The 12,143-nt window shown below is 47.1% G+C and overlaps 1 protein-coding gene across 3 annotated transcripts in view; it reads left to right on the forward strand.

Moving 5' to 3' along the window:
• Positions 1-12,143, forward strand: part of Ddr (discoidin domain-containing receptor 2) — a 723,836-nt gene that overhangs the window by 686,700 nt on the left and 24,993 nt on the right. The window lies entirely within an intron of this gene.

Consider the following 12,143-nt stretch of genomic DNA (forward strand, 5'->3'; position numbering starts at 1 on the left):
ACAACTGTTTCTATCAGCAATCATTGAAATTTTGATAGACCAAGTTTCCGGAAGATATTTGCAGCTTCTACTATTGGGGAATTGTAGGCAAGATATTTAAGAATACTTTTTTATAATCCTGTCTACCCTGCATCTCCAACGATCCGAACAGAAGCCGAAGACTGTAATGCCGTATCTCAACACACCGTAACCCAATGCATGTACAATAAATTTTTTTTACGCACTGGGGTGCAAAGCTTTTGATATTAAACAACAGCCAAGCGATTGCCCTCAGTTTTGGAACAAATAAGTGATAAGTGATGTTGCCAAGATAACTTACTATCAAAAGATATTCCAAGATATTTAATACAATCCGTGCGTGGAATAGGCACACATTTACAAGAAACACAGTTCGAGTTATGTAATTAGAGAGGCATGTTAATTACAGTAGTGACAAACAAGTTGTGTTTCTTCGGCATTGGCAACAATTGCGTTGTTAGTGAACCAAAGCATTTCATTGTACACGTCGTTTTGCACCATTTCAGTGGACATTAGAAAAGAAAGATGTTATGCCAATAACACAGTGTGGTCAGCATACTGGAACACCAAACATTTGGAAATTGCCAACAGAAAGTTATTAACGTAGATATTAAACAACAATGGCGACAAAATGGACCCCTGAGGAACTCCAGCGTTCAGCGACAGCTTAGAACTAAAAACGCCCTTATCATCGGTAGCGACCACTTGAAATCGGTTGTTCAAGTAATTGTCAAGAATGTTTTAAAAAGGCCCACGAAATCCCCCAAAATACAGTTTATTTAACAAGATTTGACAATTCAGGCTATCAAACGCTATCGCTACATCTAAGAACAGAGCACACGTAAAAAGATTCTGATCGAATGCCGAGAAAAGTTCATCTGAATAATAATAATAATAATAATAATAATAATAATAATAATAATAATAATAATAATAATAATAATAATAATAATAATAATCGAACAGATCCTTGAGATTTCATGTAGAGGCCCAGCAGCCAGTTTTGTTCTGTTCACGTGGTTTCTGCGGTGTCAATCGTCTCGGTAACCTCGGCCCGCATTCACTAAAAGCTGTTACGATGCAACTGTTCGGATTAGAAAATTTCAGCCAATCCTGATGCTGGACGTATAATTAGCGAAGGAGGCTGGCCAATGTGTGTGTGTGTGTGTGTGTGTGTGTGTGTGTGTGTGTGTGTGTGTGTGTGTGTGTGTGTGTGTGTGTGTGTGTGTGTGTGTGTGTGTGTGTGTGTGTGAGTGTGTGTGAGTGTGTGTGTGTGTGTGTGAGTGTGAGTGTGTGTGTGTGTGTGTGTGTGTGTGTGAGTGTGAGTGTGAGTGTGAGTGTGTGAGAGAGTGAGAGTGAGAGAGAGAGAGAGAGGTGACTTGCGCCAGTGTTCAAATCACATGGAGCCATCGATGTTCATCTGTGGTCTGTTTAAACGTCAGCAGCAAACCCCCGCCCGCAGATAATCAGAGGGCGCCTATGTAACATCTGGTTTGGGTAACATTCAAGTGCATGTGCGTTGTACACGAGAAACGTCTTGAGTGAAGGTACATGCCAAGATCTGCTTTCAGTTCATCGAACGAGGCAAAGAAGAGCGCCGAAGCTTTTCGGAAATCAATAATGTGACACCAATTAGGAATGTTATAACCTATGCTGGAATTCAATAAACTGCGCTTCCAATGAGCGGGGTTGGGTCTTGGTAAGACAAAAAAGGGCACAAAACAGAAAGTTCCGCCCCCCGTGTCCTCGGGGCGTCATGACACGTGGACACCGCATTCTTGGGACTACAGTTACTAGTTTATTGACTGACAACCATTATTCAACCTAGTGATTATTGATAACCTCTTTTTCGAAACACAAATAGCCTAATATGCGAAATTGCTTTGAGATCCGCGATGACATAGTAACGTACCGGAAATGCGGTTCAAGTTGGGAAGCTTTGCTCTTCATCTTTTTTTAGTAATAACCAATACTCATAAGGATGCATTTATGATTCATGGTATTCACGATGTTTGTGATGAGGTGTTCCGTGTTGCAAATACGTGTATAATTATAATTTCATTGAGTCTCCTTTATAACAGAAGCATGTAGCTACCATGATCTCACACCATAATCGTAATAATCGTAATAACGTGCAAAGTAATCACAGTCAGGCACGTTCGTGCCGCAGTGCCGTCCTGAGGGCCGTTTCGCATTAGTCTACGCGTGAAGTGATGTTTCTTCGAAAGTGTCACCCTCGTCCGTTACTCGCGTGGGCAGAGTTTGAAAAAGCAGCAAAAGAAAGGAGTGGAGGAAACACACTGTCGGCAGCGTCGCACACATTGCCGAGAAATGCGCGCGTGAGTTACATCCCGGCTTCTATTTTACGCGCACTTTTAAAATTAAAAAAAAAAAGAACGTATAAGAGACCGACCGCATTGAAGAAGCCGTAAACGGGGAACATTCATGCGGCGGCGCGCGAGCGTTCGTTTCGCACGCTGATCCGGACGCCGCCGCCGGCCTGAAAGGCCCAGCGCGGATGCGAATGCTGCGCGCTCCCCGCGTCTTATCTCACCGAACGCATCTCTACACCCAAAATATTCGCGTCCCGAGAATTCGCCCGCTGCGCCACCCGCGTGATGGCGAAGAAGGGCGACGGCTCGTGTGGAGATCGCGCGCGGCCGCACCGGCGCGCACGGTTCGCGAGGCGCCCGCTTTAGCAACATATTCGGCCATGCGCGCGCTATTCCGCACCGCGTAAAAATGGAGCGCGATGACAAAATGCGCTTGAGTGCGGGTCCGCGGCCAGCGTCGCCGCGCGGGCAGGGGCCGCCGGCGGCGAGCGCCGGAGCGAGACGGTGTTCTATCTCGCGTCGACATCGCCTGATCCGATGTTGCAACTGCGTGCGCCAGCCGCCGCTCGGGGGTGAAACCGCGCAGGTATACACAGGCGCGCGCGCTCTCTCTTCAGCGCCCGCGTGCTGACGCAATCGCGCAATATAGCTGTGCTCGAGGCGGACGAGACTTAGTGCACGTATACGGAGGTATAGTATACGCGATATGCGGGGTGCAACGTACTGTGAAACACGGTTCGCCGACGAGAATAACTGCGACGCGGCCGCGCTAGAAACGTATAGGAACCCGAAACTTTCACTGCGCCGAGGGGGCCCTATTTCACTAGAGGGAAAAGGCGGCCGCTTTCAATCTCGTAACACGACGCGACACAAATGCGCAGGAATGTCTCACTCCGTGAATCCGCGAGAAGGAGCGTATATGCCGAAAGGAGGCTGGCGCGAATGTATTACTTGAGAAATTTGGACGAAAGTATAGTGACATCTTTTTCCCCGTTATTCGACATGCGGTAGGCGTTACTGGTTGCTTTCTATTTGCAGGCTACAAATCTCCCAATATGTAATCCTTACCGTCACAGTGCTATTGGGTTTCAGAACATTCCTGTTTGCTGCTGGCAGCAGCGAACGACACTGTATGATCGCGCAATATCGCACTGATCGCGCTGATATCACAAGAGTTATTGTTTACTGAGGAGGCACCCAGCTTATCGGAAAGAGATCGGCTGTCATACGCAAACCCAACCTGACCGTATTCAGGTCCCCACCTTTCTCTTATACTTGTATTCGTACAGGCAAACGGGCTTTAGTTTGACTCAGGGAGCTTGACCTGACAACATCCAGTTTCGCAGTGCTATTACTAACATTAAAGCATTCCGTTTTTTGACAAATGGAAAGCTTATTTGAAAGCTACGGCGTGTAACGGGAATTATCAGTACCCTTCATTTAAAGACGGTATCCACTACCACTCGCGTTACTGGCTCATACGGTGTGGACGAGATCTGGCTTCATATAGCCGCTTGTAAAATCACTTACACCACACTCGCGACGGGCGGGAGTTGCGAGACCACGTGCGGCCATTTGTTTGCGCATTTCGCCCGCTGGCTCAGCACGAAGTCCACGTGCTGGCAACGTGCGACTCCGCAGTTCGAGACAAAGCGTTCGCGAATCGGCGCCAAAGTCTGGCGGCGTCGAATGCTGCCTCTGCGGGGAGCGCCCGCGCTTTCGTGCCAGCGCGAACGCACAGTCACGACAGAACCACTCCTACCGTACGCTCCGCCCCCCACCCCCTTCCCCCACCCTCCCCTCCTCCGCTGCCTGTCCGTCCCCGCCAGGTGGCCCCAGGGTGCGAATCCGACCGGCGGGAAAATAAACACCGGCCCGTGGACCCCGTCCGAAATCGTAAAGCGGCCCGCGCTTAGGAACATAAACGCTCACGCGCCGCCTTGGTCGGGCCCATAGCCTCACCCAATTGTTTTACTGCTGGCCCGCCTCGCTTTCTTAGCTGCAGAGCTAATTACATGCAGCATCACCGAAAGTGAGCTTCGCGTTAGGGAAGAAGAAAGCGAGGACGCGACGATAATATATAATGTTTTAGCCATTCCATGTTTCTCGTATCAGCGCTGCCTTGTATCTGCTCCCTTTTGCCAAGCTGAAAGATTTACCGTATATACTCTAACATGGCAACATCTGTAGAGCGGTGCGCGTTTTCACATCTCTGTAGGCAATCGGCAGTCTTTGCTGTAGACGTACCAAATAAATACCAATATTCTCTATTTGACAGAAGTTCGCCAGAAACAAGGCTAATATGTGGCCTAAACTAACCTGCAGCCTCAAGTTTACATATATATAGAACGGAGTAAAATATCCAGCAACCATCAGTTTGCATGCAACTGCGGTGCCTGTTCTCGTATTACAGCATGTATATAATATGACGCGTGGCGCTGAAGTTAAGCGCATATTTGCTCTGCAATAATCCCCCCAACAACAACAACAACAACAACAACAAAAAATAACCTAGTTGACCAAACCGCGTGGGTCTTGGCATTGCATACGGCAAATAGAGCCTCTTATCTATCAGAACGTGAAAATGTGGACCTTAATGAAACTTACCGTCATAAGATAGGGAACTAGGTGAGTCGATTTCGTGTTTGGGCTTACCGTGTTCAGAGTGTAGGGTCATGCGGTTGTCTGTGTGTTGATGCGGCATGGCCATAAACCTATTTAATTAACGCGAATGGCTGGTTCGCTAACGATTTACTTGCTCAATATTCAATAGGCTCGTTAGACTCAATAGGCTCGTTCCGATGCACAATAACTTCGCCATGGAAAAAACAAAAATTACTATTCTGCTCTAGGAAGAACTTGAACGACGCCACCAAGAAAGTGAACTATGTTTCCAATTTGTCGTTTTTCCACGGAGGCGAATTCGCGAGCCTTGACAAATGGACAAGCATTCGAAATCACCGAGTACTCTCCGACAGTCTTCTTTGTAAGCGGGCGCTGGCACTGCGCTGCACGCAACTGCTCTCAGGATGCGTATAATTTAGCTTGGCACGCTGCGGCAACGCTGGCTTACTGCTGGAGCGACCCGTCACTGTTTCGCCGGCACGATTTGTGGCGCGAAGTTTTTCGTTTCGAGACGAACGCCTCTGTTTATTCTTGGCCGCGCCGGGTTCGAGATGAATGCCGCCCGGCCGTCGCTGGATGTGGCCTCCCGGAAAGGCGGGGATAAACGGCAGCGAGTGGAGGAGATTAGGAGAGGGCGATGTGTACGGGAAGCCAGTGGTCGTAAAACGTTCTGTGCGGTGCCGACGATGAGTTGACGGATGCCAAAAATCTGGTGTTTCGATGGTCGCTTGCCAGTTCTTCTCCTCCTTGCTTCCAAAGGAGAAAGAGGCAGACTCAAAAACAAGGAGAAAGGCAGTGCGCTCGTTGATAGGCGGAGAAGGTGAGGCTCTACCACGCGAAAAGTCGATAAAAGTCTTCGGAGACCACAGCGGCTCGTAAATAACAGATAATTGCCTTCTGCGTTCCGACGAAGTTGACCTCAGGCGCCACCGGCTTAATATTATTTGCAGCCGCTATGGTGGTCGCTACACTACCGCGCCGTTCGCATAAAACGGAGATCAGAAGAGTGACGAATGAAGAAAGTAAAGGAAGCTGCTATACAGGCAACGCTTTTCAACTCTCAACTAAGACTCGCGAACTCACATTGCATTCGCGCTGATCGTGTTCGCGCCACCGTTTGCCCACATGAGTAGAACAACGCGTTCTTTATACTCGGTACGCTGATGCAGTTAAAAACAAGCTGGTCGGCGGCGGCTACGAAACGAGAACTTGGCGTTAAGCGTATGCGCAACTCGCCTGTTTCTGAACCATATGATTCAGCCGCTGTGCACGTTCATCTAAAGACAGTGCCTACAGCAACGCAGTGACCGAAAAAACCAGCGCTAAGCCTCCCGCTTGCGCCTGCTAGCAGGACCCCGATACATTAGCGGCCCCGACGCACCTAAGTTTGTCCACGGCGCTTGCCACATAGAACGCGTATACCCGCGCGTGTAGAGCAAGGCACGCGCGCACGCACTGACACCATAGACAGACACGGCATGCACTGACAAGCGCCGCGGGGAAGTGGTTCGCAGTGGCTGTTTATGGTGGGCAGGCGCCGGAGCATCTGTATAATGACCCCGGCGGATAGCTCCATCTGCGGCCCCTCCGCTCCCCGCGTTCGATTAATCCTAAATCCAGGGCTATCCCCGCGGCTCTCACTCCCATGCCGCGGCGGCCTCTCGGTTCTTCTTTTTCTCTTGTACCACCTCCTCCCGACTCTCGCCCCCTTTTCTTTTTCTTTCTTGGCAAACGCTGACGTAAAACGAGACTGGTTTCACCTCTTCGCCTCTTCGGGATCAAAGTAGCCTCGTAGTTCCCACCGAGTGCCGCATTTTACGTGCCATACTTCCGTCGCTTGTCCTTGCTTTTCTGGCGTCTCGTCACTTTTGTGAGCAAGCGTTGTCAGGGCTCTTAGATGGTTTGTAACAAAATTTTTGCAGGCGAGAACTGTGTGCTTCAAAACTTGAAAAGAGTAGATGCATCAGGGGTACAACGAGAGAGAGAAAGAGAGGGCGAGAGTTCTTGGTGGACATGTGGCGTCACTTGCGTCGTGCAATGAGGTATGGTGGAAAAAAATTGGAAAGAGGCCAGAATATTGTTCATCCGATTTCCTCGCTTATCGTGTCTGGCACAAACGATCATCGAAAAGACGCTAACTGTTGTTACACATGCGATACCTATAAAGAAGCAACTAACGGAGTTAGCGTGGCACTTGTGACTTCCTTACTATGCTGTATACTTAGTTTTAATAGCTGAAGGGCCGCGTGAGGGACATGATGGTTAAAATTCCACCGAGTAAGAAGTGGAAGATAGAAAAGATACGAATCTGCATTTAAAGAAAGGTGCCAGCAGGAGAGAATGGGTGATTCTCCACCGAGTTTACATTACAATATGTGCTACCATTTGTCCCAAAGAAATGTTTTCAGGATGCGTAAGTATTTCATAAATATAAGCCGACGTAGCCTGCTACCATGGCTGTTTCCGAACCATCTTGTAGTTCCGTCGTATCGGTACTGCTTCCGGAGACTGAGCATGACGACTGCGAACGCCTTCAGAGCGTTGAAATGTAGGAGGAGCAATAGGGCCACTCACAAATACGGCGCGTACACTTTCGCTGAAGGCAGGGCAACTATATGCGGGCTGACTTACTGCTAGGTTCTCTATAGCCCGGTTTCGGAGTGCGCGAGCGAGCCGCATCTTCTACGCCGGTAAACGTGGCACCTCGGACTGAGGCGGTGACGAAGAACCCAAGTGCGCTGGGGAGCGACCTAATTGGGACCTCGGGAGTTGGGGAGAACCGGACCGGTGCCGCACAGCTGAACCCCACCCGGAGATTCAAGCTCTCGCCGTGTGCCGCCTCGTTCGCAGCGGCCTCATTTCTCTGGCCGAACGGAATGCCAGCATGATCGGAAAGGACGAACTGCCTTGCACGACGGGCGCAGGCGCGAGGCACGGTGTCTGCAGTGAAGACGGGCGATATAGAACGCATCTGTTGTTCAGGTGCGCCGACCAGCTCGGCCTTTCAGTCTGAGGACACACACACACACACACACACACGCACACACACACACACACACACACACTATATATATATATATATACATAGAGAGAGAGAGAGAGAGAGAGAGAGAGAGAGAGAGAGAGAGAGAGAGAGAGAGAGAGAAAGACACTTGCGTTTCAATCTCGCTTCCGATGAGATTGGTCTGTCCAGAAAGAACGACATGGTAGTCTGCCGCGGTTCGTATGACCAAGTTCTGCCGTAGGTCCGTTCGGCACTCAAGTGTTGACGCGAAGCTTCGAGCGCAGAACCACCGAGAAGAGGCGCAACTTCGCTCCAAATCGATCAAGAAGCCGCATTCTCTGCGGACCACTTTCGTTGATATCGCTTTCTGTTCGCTTCAAATGGCGGAATCAGCGGAGGCGGCTGCGACAAAAGTGACTTGCCCGCGGGCACACTTCACGTCAGCGCTATACATGTATACCTTCGCAGCGCGAATTCCCAGTATAGGGACACGGTGGGCAGCGTCGGGAAATGGACGACTTGCTTTCAGTGTGCTAGTAACGCTTCCGCCTGGACATTTTGCGTCAGCACGGCTGAATATATCGCATAGAGTATTTGTCTGATATGACGTATGGTTCGTGCTCAACTTCTCGCTTTACATTCACGCGTTCAGGTTTCTGGCATATAATCGTCGTACATTGGTCTGCGCAGTGTCACAAACATAAAAACAAGTAGAAAGAAAGCGTATGAAATTTTCACTTCCAAGCATCGATTACGTGAAACTATATTGGGGTCAGTAAGGGAGACTTTAGAATTGCCGATTTACGAAAAGGGCTGCAATAAAGCTACCACATTAATTGCCGACCACGGTACCTACGTCTCAGATTGTGCGACTCCTTAACCACCACTCCTCTCCGTCACGGGTAACGTGAAAGCCGTGAAGAACAAAGAGCTCCTAAAATAACTAAAATAACTAGTTTATGCACACTACCTGCCCGAACTATGGCGGATGAAATAAAGGACTGCAACTGTTGCGTTGTCGGTATCAATAAAGTCGGCTGGTGCAGTGGCAGTTGTAAGTCCTTTCGTTTATTCACTCGCAATAGAAACGCATACATGCATGGCTTTTTTTCCCTGCTTTCCTGCCATAAATTGTATTGAAAAAGCACATTAAAACAGCAAGAGAAACTTATACCTTTGTCGCGGAGCAGTAACTTATGCCCCCTTGTTTAAAAGCAGGGTTGCGCGTAAGAGGACGACAGGAAACAAAAGAACAGTGCTCCCGCGATGTCGTCCGACATTTTGCTGACGAGGAAGCACACAATAAAAAAAAAGTTACTGGGTGTATGAAGTTGTACAGCGTTGTCAAGCAACGCAGAACAAGGAGAAGGCGCAGGGGATGTCGTGCTGCGCCAAGGCAAGATTCCTAGTGACAGTTTTCCATTATTTATATCCCCCAGCAGGTTCAAATCAATGCCGAAAGAAGCAAGCACTAAAAAGAAGACAGACTGGAATCGAGAGGTTCGCGCTTCGCTATGAGTGGGGGAGCATTGATCACTCGCCAAAAGCGAAGCAAACAAGGAACAGGAGGAAAATACACCCGAGACCGTCAAAACATTCTCGCTTTGGCTCTGTGAATTCTCTTCCATGGGCAAAGGACGCCCTCCAACCACGGAGTTGTACCCTATGTGAACTGAGCAAAATTCAAAGTAGTTGAAACAATTCACGTTATTTATTCTGACACATTGTAGTCCATACATAGATGGCATCTCGGGAGCGTGTCGTTTAATGCACATTGGCAGAAGTAGAGCAGCGTGTCATAAAGAACATATTCGTCAGCCCTAACAGGACTTTTTTCCTCTACGTTTTAGCTGTATGTGACAAGGCCCAACTAATTGATGAAACCGAATGAGAAAGAATATTATGTACCTATATACGGGGTGATCGTTTTTAAGATTTACAGAGTTTTTAAAAATCACCTGTCGCAGATAGCATGATTCTAGTCCTTTATCTGTATCATTCAATGACGCTGACATTAATTGCAAGGGAAATGGGAATGCATAATCTACTAATAATGAAAAATTCACGAATTAACGTTTTAATTAGTCACTTTACGGCAGATATTGCAATTTACGAATTCTAGCCAATGATATTGCAAGGCATATTCACTTGGAACGAATTTCGAGGATGGCACGGGCTCCTACATGTGCGCCATCAAACTGGTGGTAAATATACACTGTTGTTTATTTATTTATTTATTTATTTATTTATTTATTTATTTATTTATTTACAATACCCCTAAAGGCCCTCGAAGGAGGGTATTACAAAGGAGGGGGGGGGGGGCTACAAGAAAAAACACAAGTGTACATTCAGGTACAGCATACATAAAAAGAAAGACATTTACAAGAGATTTTTTTCCCGCTCAACAAGCTAGTGTAGTTATCATATTAAATCAAGAAACCAAAAAAAAGAAAAAAAAAGAAACGTACATAAAAACATCAGGAGCAAGCAACAACTCACAAAGCATAAGAAATATCAGGGAAACACACTTAATAAGAAAACACCACATTTTTAACAGCACGTCACAGTAGTGCAAATTGTTTCCTTAAATTTGGCTATGTCAGTTTCCATGGCTATGTATGAGGGTAAATCGTTCCAATCGATGATAGTGCGTGGTACGAAGGATGGAGCGAAAGTTGATGACCGACACAAAATGCGTTTCACTTTGTTAGGGTGATCGCGACGAGGAAAGATAATCGGCGGTGACTGAAAAAAATCATCACGAAGTGAGGAGTGGTGGAAAATTTTATGAAATAGTGACAAGCGAGAATGTTTTCGACGAAGGCTCAAGGATTGCAAACCGGCACGTTTATTTAATAATGTAACGCTGGTGAATGTTGAATAATCTGAAAAAATAAATCGAGCAGCACGGTTCTGCAGGGCTTCAAGGTTAGAGGCTAGATATACCTGATGGGGATCCCAAATTGCCGCAGCATATTCAATTTTCGGGCGAATGATTGTGGTATATGCCTGTTTTCGTACGAGTGGTGGCGCTTGCTTGAGGGTTCGTTTAAGCATTCCAAGAGTACGGTTAGCAGCTGCCAGGGTTAAATTTATATGGTGATGCCACATTAGGTCAGACTGGAAGTGAAGGCCAAGATATTTGTAGGAAGTGGAAGACTCAATCGTGCTGTTATTAATGAAGTAAGTGTTTTCAATTCGAGACTTTCGGCCGTTAAATGTTATTAGCTTGGTTTTAGAGATATTAAGCGACATTAGCCATTTGGAGCACCATAAGGTAATTGCATCAAGGTCAGATTGCAAGCATTGGCGATCGATATCAGAGGAAATTGTGCGGTAAATTTCGACATCATCGGCAAAGAGACGAACCCGGGACGTTACACAAGAAGGAAGATCGTTAATATATATTAAGAAAAGTAAAGAACCTGGCACGCTGCCCTGGGGGACACCGGAAGTAACATGGGCAAAAGAAGAATTGTAGTTGTTAGCGGCAGTAAACTGGAGCCTGGAGGAAAGAAAAGCTTTAACCCATGCGAGGACGTTAGGGTGAATGTTTAGGCATGAAAGTTTGAGAAGTAATCTGTGGTGCGGAACGCGATCAAAAGCTTTGGAAAAATCAAGGAAAACTGAATTTACTTGTAAACCAGTGTCAACGGATGAGTGTAAGTCATGAACAAACCCTGCAAGTTGTGTTTCACAAGAGTAGCCCTTGCGGAAACCGTGCTGATACTGGTATATTATGTTGTGGCTTTCTAGGTATTTGGCAATTTGGGAGTGAATGACGTGTTCCATGACCTTGCATATGGTACTTGTTAGCGAAATAGGTCTGTAGTTATCGGTTGTTCCCCTTACTTTTTAACAAAACGCTACTTTATGCATTAAAGCACAAAAGTAACTGGAACGCTCATCTATTTCTTCAGACTTTGGCAATGACTATCTCGAAAGTGGTGTGATCCTGTAAATTCATCCTAATTGGATACGCCTTGCAAAGTCACCAGCTATAAATTGTAAATTTCAATACATGCCGCAAGGTAATTAATTAAAATGTTAATTAGTGTTTTAATTAGTTGGATATGTGGTTCGGTTTCTCGTGCGAGTAATGGCCACGTCTTTGAATATTCCACCTCAAGGACTAGAATTCTGCCATCGGCCGCAGGTGATCT

This window comes from Dermacentor andersoni, chromosome 1, assembly GCF_023375885.2.
Source record: "Dermacentor andersoni chromosome 1, qqDerAnde1_hic_scaffold, whole genome shotgun sequence".
NCBI lineage: Eukaryota > Metazoa > Arthropoda > Arachnida > Ixodida > Ixodidae > Dermacentor > Dermacentor andersoni.